This window comes from Olea europaea, chromosome 4 (assembly GCF_002742605.1).
Source record: "Olea europaea var. sylvestris chromosome 4, O_europaea_v1, whole genome shotgun sequence".
Classification (NCBI taxonomy): domain Eukaryota; kingdom Viridiplantae; phylum Streptophyta; class Magnoliopsida; order Lamiales; family Oleaceae; genus Olea; species Olea europaea.
In genome coordinates, this window is record NC_036240.1 from 1,918,511 (window position 1) to 1,928,965 (window position 10,455).

The following is a 10,455-nucleotide window of genomic DNA, read 5'->3' on the forward strand; positions in this document are numbered from 1 at the left end:
CCCGCCCCCCCTCTTCACACAGTTAGTGTGGGTATAAAACTTTTTCTTTAGAAAGCTTCTTCGATGCCAATAGGAGGAAAAATATATATATAGATTTAGAGTAATGCTATTTGCAGTCGTTCACTACGGTAGTCATCCTACGTGGCATACACATGGCAAGTATTTATTTGAGGCATTAATGAATAAAATAGTATTATTCATAGATTTATGTTCGTGATGTGATTAATTAAAAGTATATTAAAACTCTAATTAGTAATTTTACTTAAAGTTATTTAATTAAATAAAAAAAATTAAAAAATTGTGTGCACTTTATAAATTTTGTATGGTGACATAAGGGAAAATTGCAATTGAGGTATCAAACTTTTGTTTATTAGCAGAATTGATCCAATCTTTTCATTTGTGTCACTCACGATATCAAACATTTCAAAAATTTGCAGTTGAAATCCAAATGGATGGAAATTGCTAATTTGACCGTTAATTGACCAAATAATTAACATTCACTTGAATTTTGACTAATTTTATAATGATAAAATGGTAACTTTACATTTTTCAAAAAATATATATATATCTATAATTAAAATATATTAATAATTAAATAAAAAATACTATTCGTCTTCTCCTCCGCTCACCACCCTCACACCCACCTATACCAAAAGTAAACACCAAAATCAGCACCCACCTCGAGGGGCCCTCATATTTTCTAAAAAATACTTACTTAAGTTCTTTTAAAGCAAATAGTCGATTCAATCGAATTCCAGATATCTCTAATAAATGCCCAGCTGAATTCATATTCCCTCTCTTTTTTCTTTCGCTCGAAATCAAAAGCCACCCGTGGAATTTAATTGATTACATACTACAGAACCCTAATATTATGATGCCCACATCTCAGCACTTCATTAATTATTATTTTAGTAAGCAAACAATTTTCCAAATAAATGGAAGCCCACCAACTATATAAAATAGCATTATGGGAGAAAATTGATTTTGTTTGGTAGTTTTGAAACCAAATGAATAAGCTCAAAGATGAAACTATCATTAAATTAAGGTTTTGAATAGGATTAAAACGATAAAACCTTGATTATCGTTAAAGGCCTGTCAGGGTGGGTACTGATTTTGGTAGGTTTTGGTATTGGGGTAGAGGGTGTGAGGGGGTTTTGAGTGAAAAAGAAGATGAATAGTGTTTTAATTTAATTTAATTATTAATATATTGTTATTAATTTTTTTTTATTGAAAAATGTAAAGTTACTGTCTTATTCTTTTATAATTAGTCAAAATTCAGGTCAATATTAATTATTTAGTCAACTAACAGTCAAATTAATAGTTGTCATCTATTTGGACTTTAACTAGTAAGTTTTTGAAAGGTTCATGGGTGACACAAATAAAATCTCTGAGTCAAATCTGTTAATAAACGAAAGATTATGTACCTCGATTGCAATTTTCTTGTAACATAATTTCCTTTTTTTCTTAACAGTCTATGGAAGTGTAAAATTGTAATTGGAGTCCTTAATCTTTAAAAATAGAGCAAGTAAGGCCTCAACTTTCAATTTGCCAAAACTGGGTTCCCAACATTACCTTTCAATACTCTTAAAACAATGAATAATAATCAAAACTCTCGTCACATCTCTTGTACTTGTGTTTTTACATTGGAAAGTTCAACTCTATGATGTGACAATGACACCCAAAAAAATTTAGAATGTGTACACATAGTCTTACACCATTCTCACATAGAAAGGAGTCCATGCATATATAAACGATTATGTACATGTAACATTATTCAAAAATATGTGCATACCATCTTATCACCCTTTCACAAAACTAGGTCTAGGTTCGTATAAAATTATTAGGAATAATTGCAACATAGTCCTCAAATCTTTAAAACACTAACAGATTTTTCTCAAAATTTTTAATTTGTTGCAACCATTACCCCCAAACCTTTTGAAACGTCGAGGCAGAGGTCCTTTTGGACGATTTTCATCAAACAGTCTGTTAATTGACCAAAAAATTTAACTTTAACCATATTTTTAATATTTTTAAAATGGTAAAATAGTAACTTCCCATTTACTATATTAAAATAAGTTAAAAATTAAATTTTAAAAAAAATAAAATTAGATCTTCAACCTTCTCCAACCCAGAGAAAATACCTGAAAATAGCTCAAATATAAGGGTGAATCTTAAGATTAGACCTGAAAAGATAATTATTTGAATAATAACCTTTGAATAATAATATTTCCAAAAATACCCCTCATAGAAAATTTGCAACCAAAGCCATTACAATGTACAAAAATCTTCAATTAGATCCCCAAAGAAATATAGATCATGAATCTTTAATAAATTTAACCCCAAATATTATACAAAATTTTATTGATCTAAAAAATGCAACAAATGATGAATTAAATTATCTAAAAGAAGATCTGAAGAGTTTCGTTACAGAATATTTAGATCCAAAATTAAAATATAAAAATGTTTATATAGATAATAGGGTAATCAAAATAGAAAATAATATACATAAACAAATTCTTAAACTGGAAAGAAGAATTAACAAATTAAAGATAATTATTAAAGAAAAGGTTTTGACCAAAGATAGTGAATTTTATAAATTTTATTGTGATATTATAAATACTTATGAAGATTTTAATTGGATTAAAAATCTCAACCCCTCCGCTGCACGCTCCGACGAACTGGTATCAGAGTCATGTTACGAACCTAAAATTATGATGAATATAGTAGATGAAGAAAATATAATTGAAGAATTTTTCAAAAAAGTTGAAAAATATAAAAAACAAAGTTATCCCTATTTACCTAAACATACCACAAATGAAAGTTTTGAGGATATATACAAAAGATTAGAAAATTTAGAACATAACCTACGAGTAGGGGTGGGCAAAAACCGACCCAACCCGTCCAAACGGCCCGACCCAACCCAACTCGACCGGGTTGGGTCGATTTTTTGATTGTTTTTAAGTGGGTTCGATTTTTTAGCTACGTAGGTGGGTTGGGTTGGGTCGGGTTGTGGGTTAACCTATAAAAACCAACCCAACCCGAACTTAAAAAAAAAAAAAAAAAAAGAGCTTAAATGGCTAATCGCTCAGTCACTCCCAAATCCAAAAGAAGCCCTAAAATCTCTCTATTCCCCCTCCCCCTCCCTCTCACTCAGTCACTCCCAAATCCAAAAGAAGCCCTTTAATGATTTGGAGCATGTTGTATTGATGAAATTTTTTTACCTTATAAGTTCCAATCCCGTCCCAGTATTAGAGAATTTTGTGAAAAACCAACTTCTAAATTGGTTGTGATTTCTGCTCTTTAGTGTCTTAGTTGAATTTTATCTATGCTGTGGTAATTAGTTTTGTAAATTTTGAAGCTCTGGGACTATATTAGTGATGCTTTACACCCAAAAATGAATAACTTTAATATTTATTAACAAGTTGTCTTAAACCGACCAACCCAACCCAACCCGACCGATACTTGATTGGGTTGGGTTGGGTTGGGTTTCAAACTTTACATGGGTTGGGTTGGGTTAAATTTTGACCAAACCGATCATGTTGGGTTGGGTTAGGGTTGGGGCGAAAACCGACCCAACCCAACCCAACCCAACCCAACCCATGCCCACCCCTACCTACAAGTAGGAAATGCTCTTTTAGATGAAATCTTAAAGGAATATATAAGATTATAATTAATCCACCTCAAGATTTTAGGATAACACAAACAGAAAATAATAAAGGGAAAAAACATGAAGAAAATCAATATATGATTACAGATGTAGAAGAATTAAAACAAAAATTCTTAGAATTTACAAGCGAAGAGTATGATGAATATTAGAAGAATTAACTGAAAAAATGAAAAATACAAAGATGAATACTAATCCATCAACAAGTCAAAATATAAAAATAGAATTCAGCAGTGATGAAGAATACGATTATCCTTATTACACGACAATACCTCTTAAAAAAGGTGTTAATCAATTTAGAAAAACATAAAAAAGATACACTGGAAATATAAGAAAACAATCCATAAAAGAAACAAATCCAATGAAATCTTATAATGAACCAATCCACACAACAAGAATATGGTTAGATCTAGACTGTGTAGATAAAAATAAAGCTCTTGAAACATGGATAAAAAGTACCGACTTAACAATACAATTTAATAAATGGGAAACATATACAGTTTTTGGATTTATAGAACATACATTCAAAGGAATTGTTTCTAAATGGTGGAGAAAGTTACCAGAAACTATAAAAGGAAGAATAAAGTATGGAGAAGGTAGAACTGAAATATTAGATAATAGGAATAGTTTAAATGATCAAAATATACGAGAAATATTAAAAAGATTTGAAAAAGCCTTAAGAACAGAGTTCTTGGGAGATAAATATGCTTCTAATGAAGAAGAAAGAAAACAATATGAATATAATAAAGGAATGATAGCATTAGAAAATTTTAAAAAATGTGACATATGTGAATTAGAAAAATATACATGTAAATTTGAAGAATTATACTATATATTAAATCAAGGAGATTATCAAGAAAATAAACCTATATTAAAGTCTTATTTTTCAAAGTTACCATTCTCATGGGGAATTAAGTTATTAAAAGAATATGAGAAATTATTACCTCTAGGAGAAGAGGAAGGAGTAAAAATAGATAGTCTTGGAAGTAGGATTGAATTTACAAAAAGAATGATAGGCATGTAGTGTAGAGAAACTCTAGAAAGTAGGAAAGCATAAAAAATAAGAAAGAATTTCTTGTGTTGTTACAAAGATATAGGCCAAATTGAACAATTCGGATGCCATAAGCAAAAATATAAACCCTATAAGAAATATAAAAGAAAATTCAAAAACTATAAAAAATTTAAGAAAAGAAATTTTAAACCACACAAAAAATATTTCAAGAAAAGAAATTGGAATAAAAAATCTAAACCAAGAAATATTAAAAAATGTAGATGTTTCATATGCAATGAAGAAGAACACATTGCCCCTCAATGTCCTAAAAAGAAGGATAGGCAGAATATAAAAACTCTTAGAATTTATAAAAAATTCCAGGAAGATAGTGATATAGAACCAATTGAGTATTTTGATAATTTAAGTAGTGAATGCAGTAGCATTTATGAATTAGAAACATCCTCATCAGAAGAAGATTCTGAGGAGATAGTATATATGAATCAAGAGATACAACAAGGAGATCTAGAAATAGAAGTAGAAACAACTGAAGAAGTTGAAAACTCGATAGAAGGTATAAATCAAGAAATTACCTTTGATATTAAAAAATACAAAGGTATTACCAAGAAAATATTAGACCTACAAGAAAAATATGTATTCTATCAAGGATTCTTAGGAATACTACCAAGAGTAAATAAAACAATTGTAAGTATGAATTATAAAGAAATGTCTATCAATATAGAAGATACTATAGGAAAAGCAAGAATTCCTATAATTACAAGAGAATGGGTAAAACAAAAGTTATCCAAAATTTCAGAGAACATAAGAAACAAATTGAAATGTATTGAAATAGGAGGAGTCCAGATAATGGTAAAATGATTTTTCAGAGAAGGTATGAACATACCAATAGAAATATATTGTATGGACAATAGAATCTTACAAGATCCTATAGATGCTCTATTAGGAACAGTTGTAGGAAACTTAGCCTATCAAAAGATAATATTTACAGTAAAACCAAATTATGCAATATCACTAATTGATGAAAATATTGACCAAAGTTTCAATCTATATTATAGAATTGGAAACTTGAAAATGTTACGAAAAAATAAGGCTATTAGTATAAGCATAAAATCAATTTTTGCTTTTAGCACTAGCCATCATAACAATCTAAAAAAAATAACTGATAATATTATCATACATAAAGATTTTGAAGAATTAACACAATATATACCTTCTAGGAAATACCAAGAATATGAAATCACTATACCAGAACAAATAATGCTTGATTTCCACAAACAAACTAGAGAAATTAATTTTGAAGGAAAACCAATAAGAAGGAATAGTGTCAACTTAGAAGGAGATAATCTCATTGCAAGATTCCCCTCTAGACAAGACTCTAAGATAAACAAACTCAAAAAATTAAGTATTGCCGAACCATCAAGTTCGCAATATTATATCAAAACAAGATATGTAAATCAAGAAGAATATAAGAAGAATCTTCTTGTCCTCATTGACACTGGAGCAGATAAAAGTCATGTAAATGCTAAATTTGTTAGTCATTTAATAGATTTTGAAATATCAGAACCATATATATTCAAGGATTATTTAGGAAATAATATTGAAATAAGAAAATATGTTAAGTTCCCTCTTATACTTATGGGAGAGGATCAGAAAGAATATACTAATGAAATAATTCTATATAAAGATGAATTATATGGAGTAGATCGTTCACGTATACTACTAGGAATGAACTTTTTTGAGAAACATAGTCCCTATAAAATCTGCCAAGGATATTTAAAAATAACGATTGATGATAACCCAGTCATCATATCAAGAATAGATGAAAATATGAAATCATTGTTATCATGGAAAGAATAATTAGTACTAATCCCATGAGTCCATCTATTGAAATTACACTCAATATAAAAGGCTATTGCAGAATTAACTTTCATGCTTACTTAGATACAGGAAGTACAATAAATTTATTCTTACCAAATGTACTATACTGAAAATATAATTCAAAGAAGATTGTCACCGCTACAACAACAGGTGGAAATAATGTAATATACAGCAAATATGCTACGCAAGTACCATTTTCAATTTCTTTTAGAGAAGTATTTGTTGATACAATCTATATGTCAACCACAATAGGATGTGATATTTTATTAGGACAAAATTTCCTATTAAAATATGCACCATTTACACAATATATAGATAAATACATGTTCACAACTCCTTGTGCACACAAAATATTTATCCCAAAAATAAATAAGGCTGTTACAATTGCATAAAGAGACATAAACCATCAGAGTTCCTCAACCCAGCGTGGTGGATGTTGGAGTACAGAAAAATTTAAACCAGTTACAGTCCTAAAAATGACAACAGAAAATAGGTTAGAAAATTAAAAAAAGAAATTTCTGAAACATATTCCGAAAATCCATTAGAAAAATGGAATACAGATAAAGTAAATGCAAAAATAGAATTAACCAATCCAAACACTATTGTTAGAGGCAAACCTATGAAATATAGTGTTGATGACCAAAAAGAATTTAAAGACCAGATAAAAGAATTGCTAGAAGCCAAATTAATTAGGTCTAGTAAAAGCCCACATAGCAGCCCAGCCTTTATGGTTAGAAAACATAGCGAGATAAAAAGAGGAAAAGCCAAGATGGTGATAAATTATAAAAAGTTAAATGAAGTTACCAAATTTGATGGATATTACTTGCCAAATAAGGACACCCTTATTAAGCAAGTACAAAATAAAAAGATATTCTCAAAATTTGATTGTAAGTCAGGTTTTTGACAAATCATGCTTACAGAAGAAAGTAAACCATTAACTGCATTTAGTACGCCCAATCCTTTAGGACAATACAAATGGAATGATTTGGGTTGAAAAATGCACCACGGATATTCCAAAAAAGAATGGATGAGATAATTAAACCAATTACTCATTTTTATATTGCATATGTAGATGATTTACTTATTCATTCAAATAACATTGAAGAGCATATTGAACATCTTGAAAAATTTTGTTATATTAAGAAAAAATATGGTATTACATTTTCTCAAAAGAAAGCTGAGATAGCTAAAACAGAAATAGAATTTTTAGAATTATTTATAAAAGAAGGAGAATTTCAATTGCAATATCATATTGGAGAAAAATTTCAAGAATTTCCTGAAGAAATCAAAGATAAAAAACACTTACAAAGTTTCTTTGGTATATTGAATTATGCTGAAGGATTCATTGAAAATTGTGCCAAACTAAAAAATTATTTTCTTCCAAAGTTAAGAAAAAAATATAATGTGGTCTTGGGAAAAACAAGATTGTGAAAATATAAGAAAGGTAAAAGAAGAGTTAAAGGCATTGCCCAAACTTATAATTCCACAGGAAGAAGATTTCTTTATCCTTGAAACTGATGCTTCAGACAATTACTGGGGAGCAGTATTAAAGGTTAAAAAGAATCATAAGGAATATAATGTGAAAATAATTGTTCTTGTCTTGAAATACTTGCAGGTTATACATCAGGAACATTCAAAGAAGTTGAAACTAGATATGAGACGAATAGAAAAGAACTCATTGCTGTAAAAAGAGAGTTCAAAAATATGAAGATTATTTATTACCCAAAAAGTTTTTGATTAGAACTGATAATACTCAAGTTAAAGCTTTTTTGAAAAATAATGTTGATTCATTGATAAGTGTGTTTTTGCAACCTTATTTAGATTACAAACATGACTTAAATACAAGCAAAATGATTGAATTGTGACTTAATCTCATTGAATTCATGCAATGTAGGTGTTTCTATGGAAATAGTGGAATTCAAGAGAAGAGAGCCGAAAAAGGACTAAAATGGAGCAAAGTGATAGTTCAGGGACTAAGGATGCAAATATTCGAAAGTTGAACTAAAAGACAACTCGGGAATGCAAACATGCTAAGTATGAACTCGAAAGCAATACAAGATGATTGGAAGAAGAAGGAATTGCAAAGGGACTAAAATGAATTAAACTGAAAGTTCGGGGACCAAGTTGCAAATAATTCATAGATGAGACGGGAAATGGAATGAAGATTCAAGAGTGTTAGAGGTCAATCGGATGAGAAAAGGAGTCACGAGGTGAAATAGGGTCGAAGTATTATCAAGTATCAACTTTCAGGCGAAAAAGCTATGCTCGTAATTTTTAGTATCTACTTGAGATCCATTTTTGACATAGTAAACATCAGACTTTGAGGAAGCCTATTTCTATCAAAAGTGTAGATCTTTGAGTTTTCTTCACAATGCACTTTGAATCACTTCAATCGGAGATCAGGAGAGAAAGTTATGACCAAAATACTAAAAACTGTCCAGCGGAAAGAATTGTATAACTATGCGGTCGCATAGGTATAATCTGGGGGCCGTTTTGCAGTTTCCTTATACGATTGAAATTCCTTTGGTAACCTAATTTCCACGCGATTTAAATACGAAAGAACGTCCAGAAGAAGTGGAGAACGTAATTGGAGGCACAAAAACACAATTTTGGAGGATTTGGAGAGGAAGAACAAGGCAAAAACAAGGCAATCCACTTCAAGAATCAATTGGGTGATGTTCTTCCTTGGTTTTAATTGTTGTTTTTCTTTATTTCCAATTATGTTAGGCTAGATTTTCATGTGCTAGGAGATCGATGTACCATGTGATTTGAGTTTTATATTTTTAGTTTTGCAATTTGACATTAAAACATATTTCTTTTGTTTTGAATGATTTATATGCATTTATCATTTCCGCAATTATGGGCCCGTAATTGTGCGAGTTTGTGTGATTTATTCTTGCATTCGAGAGAATTGGAATAGATTCGACATAATATAAATCATCGTAGGGTCCGATAGGGGATAGAAATATACCGCTATGCCCTACGTGAATCTTTAAGTGTTCATAAAACTACATGCATTTTTACATATGCACTTGTCATAGAAATATAGGCCGGTGGTATGTAGAAATAGGTTTGATACATCTCGAGAGAGAGTATTGGATAGACTTAGGAACATTGATTCGTCAACAATTGAATTATGTTGTCATATTGTGAAACTAGAGTTTAAAGTGATAATTGCATGGGAAATCGTGATCCTGGTGTGTTTAATTTCTATTGATTACAACAAACGTGCATTCTCAACAATTGATTTCATTTTAGAGTTTTAAATTATTGTTTTGCTTATTAATTTTATTACAATCATAAAAGCTGCATAAGTAGGGTTTTCTTTCCAATTTTAGAGTTTTAATTAGGTCCACATTCATTTTGAGTAATTTGGTTCTGGTTAAGGTCAAATAAGTAAAATTGAACTAACCAATCTCTGTGGGACGATACTCGGACTCATTGAATCCACTTTATTACTTGTTAACGAACCGTACACTTGCGGTAATTTAAATCAAAAGAAAATATTTCGTGAACAAGTTTTTGGCGCCGTTGTCGGGGATTGAATTTAGTTTAATTTCATTTTTTAGGCACTAATTCGAACTTTAAATTTTTATTTTTATTTTTTTTATTTATTTTCGTTTAGGTTATTTTATTTTATTTCTATTATAGTTCTTCAAATTGTTTGAATTTGAGTACTACTACTGGTTTTCTCGTAGAGTTGCATGCCAAGATCGACTGAAGGAGAATTGTTTTCAACTGATCCTGAAATTGAGCGTACTTTTCATCGACTGCAAAGAGAGACTAGAGAAGCACAGTTGCAAATGGTTAATAAACTGGACAATCCTATTATCCCAGCCAATGAAGGAGAGACAATGAACGAAGGAAATGAGATTTTGGGCGACTTCTTGACTCCTCAAGTGAT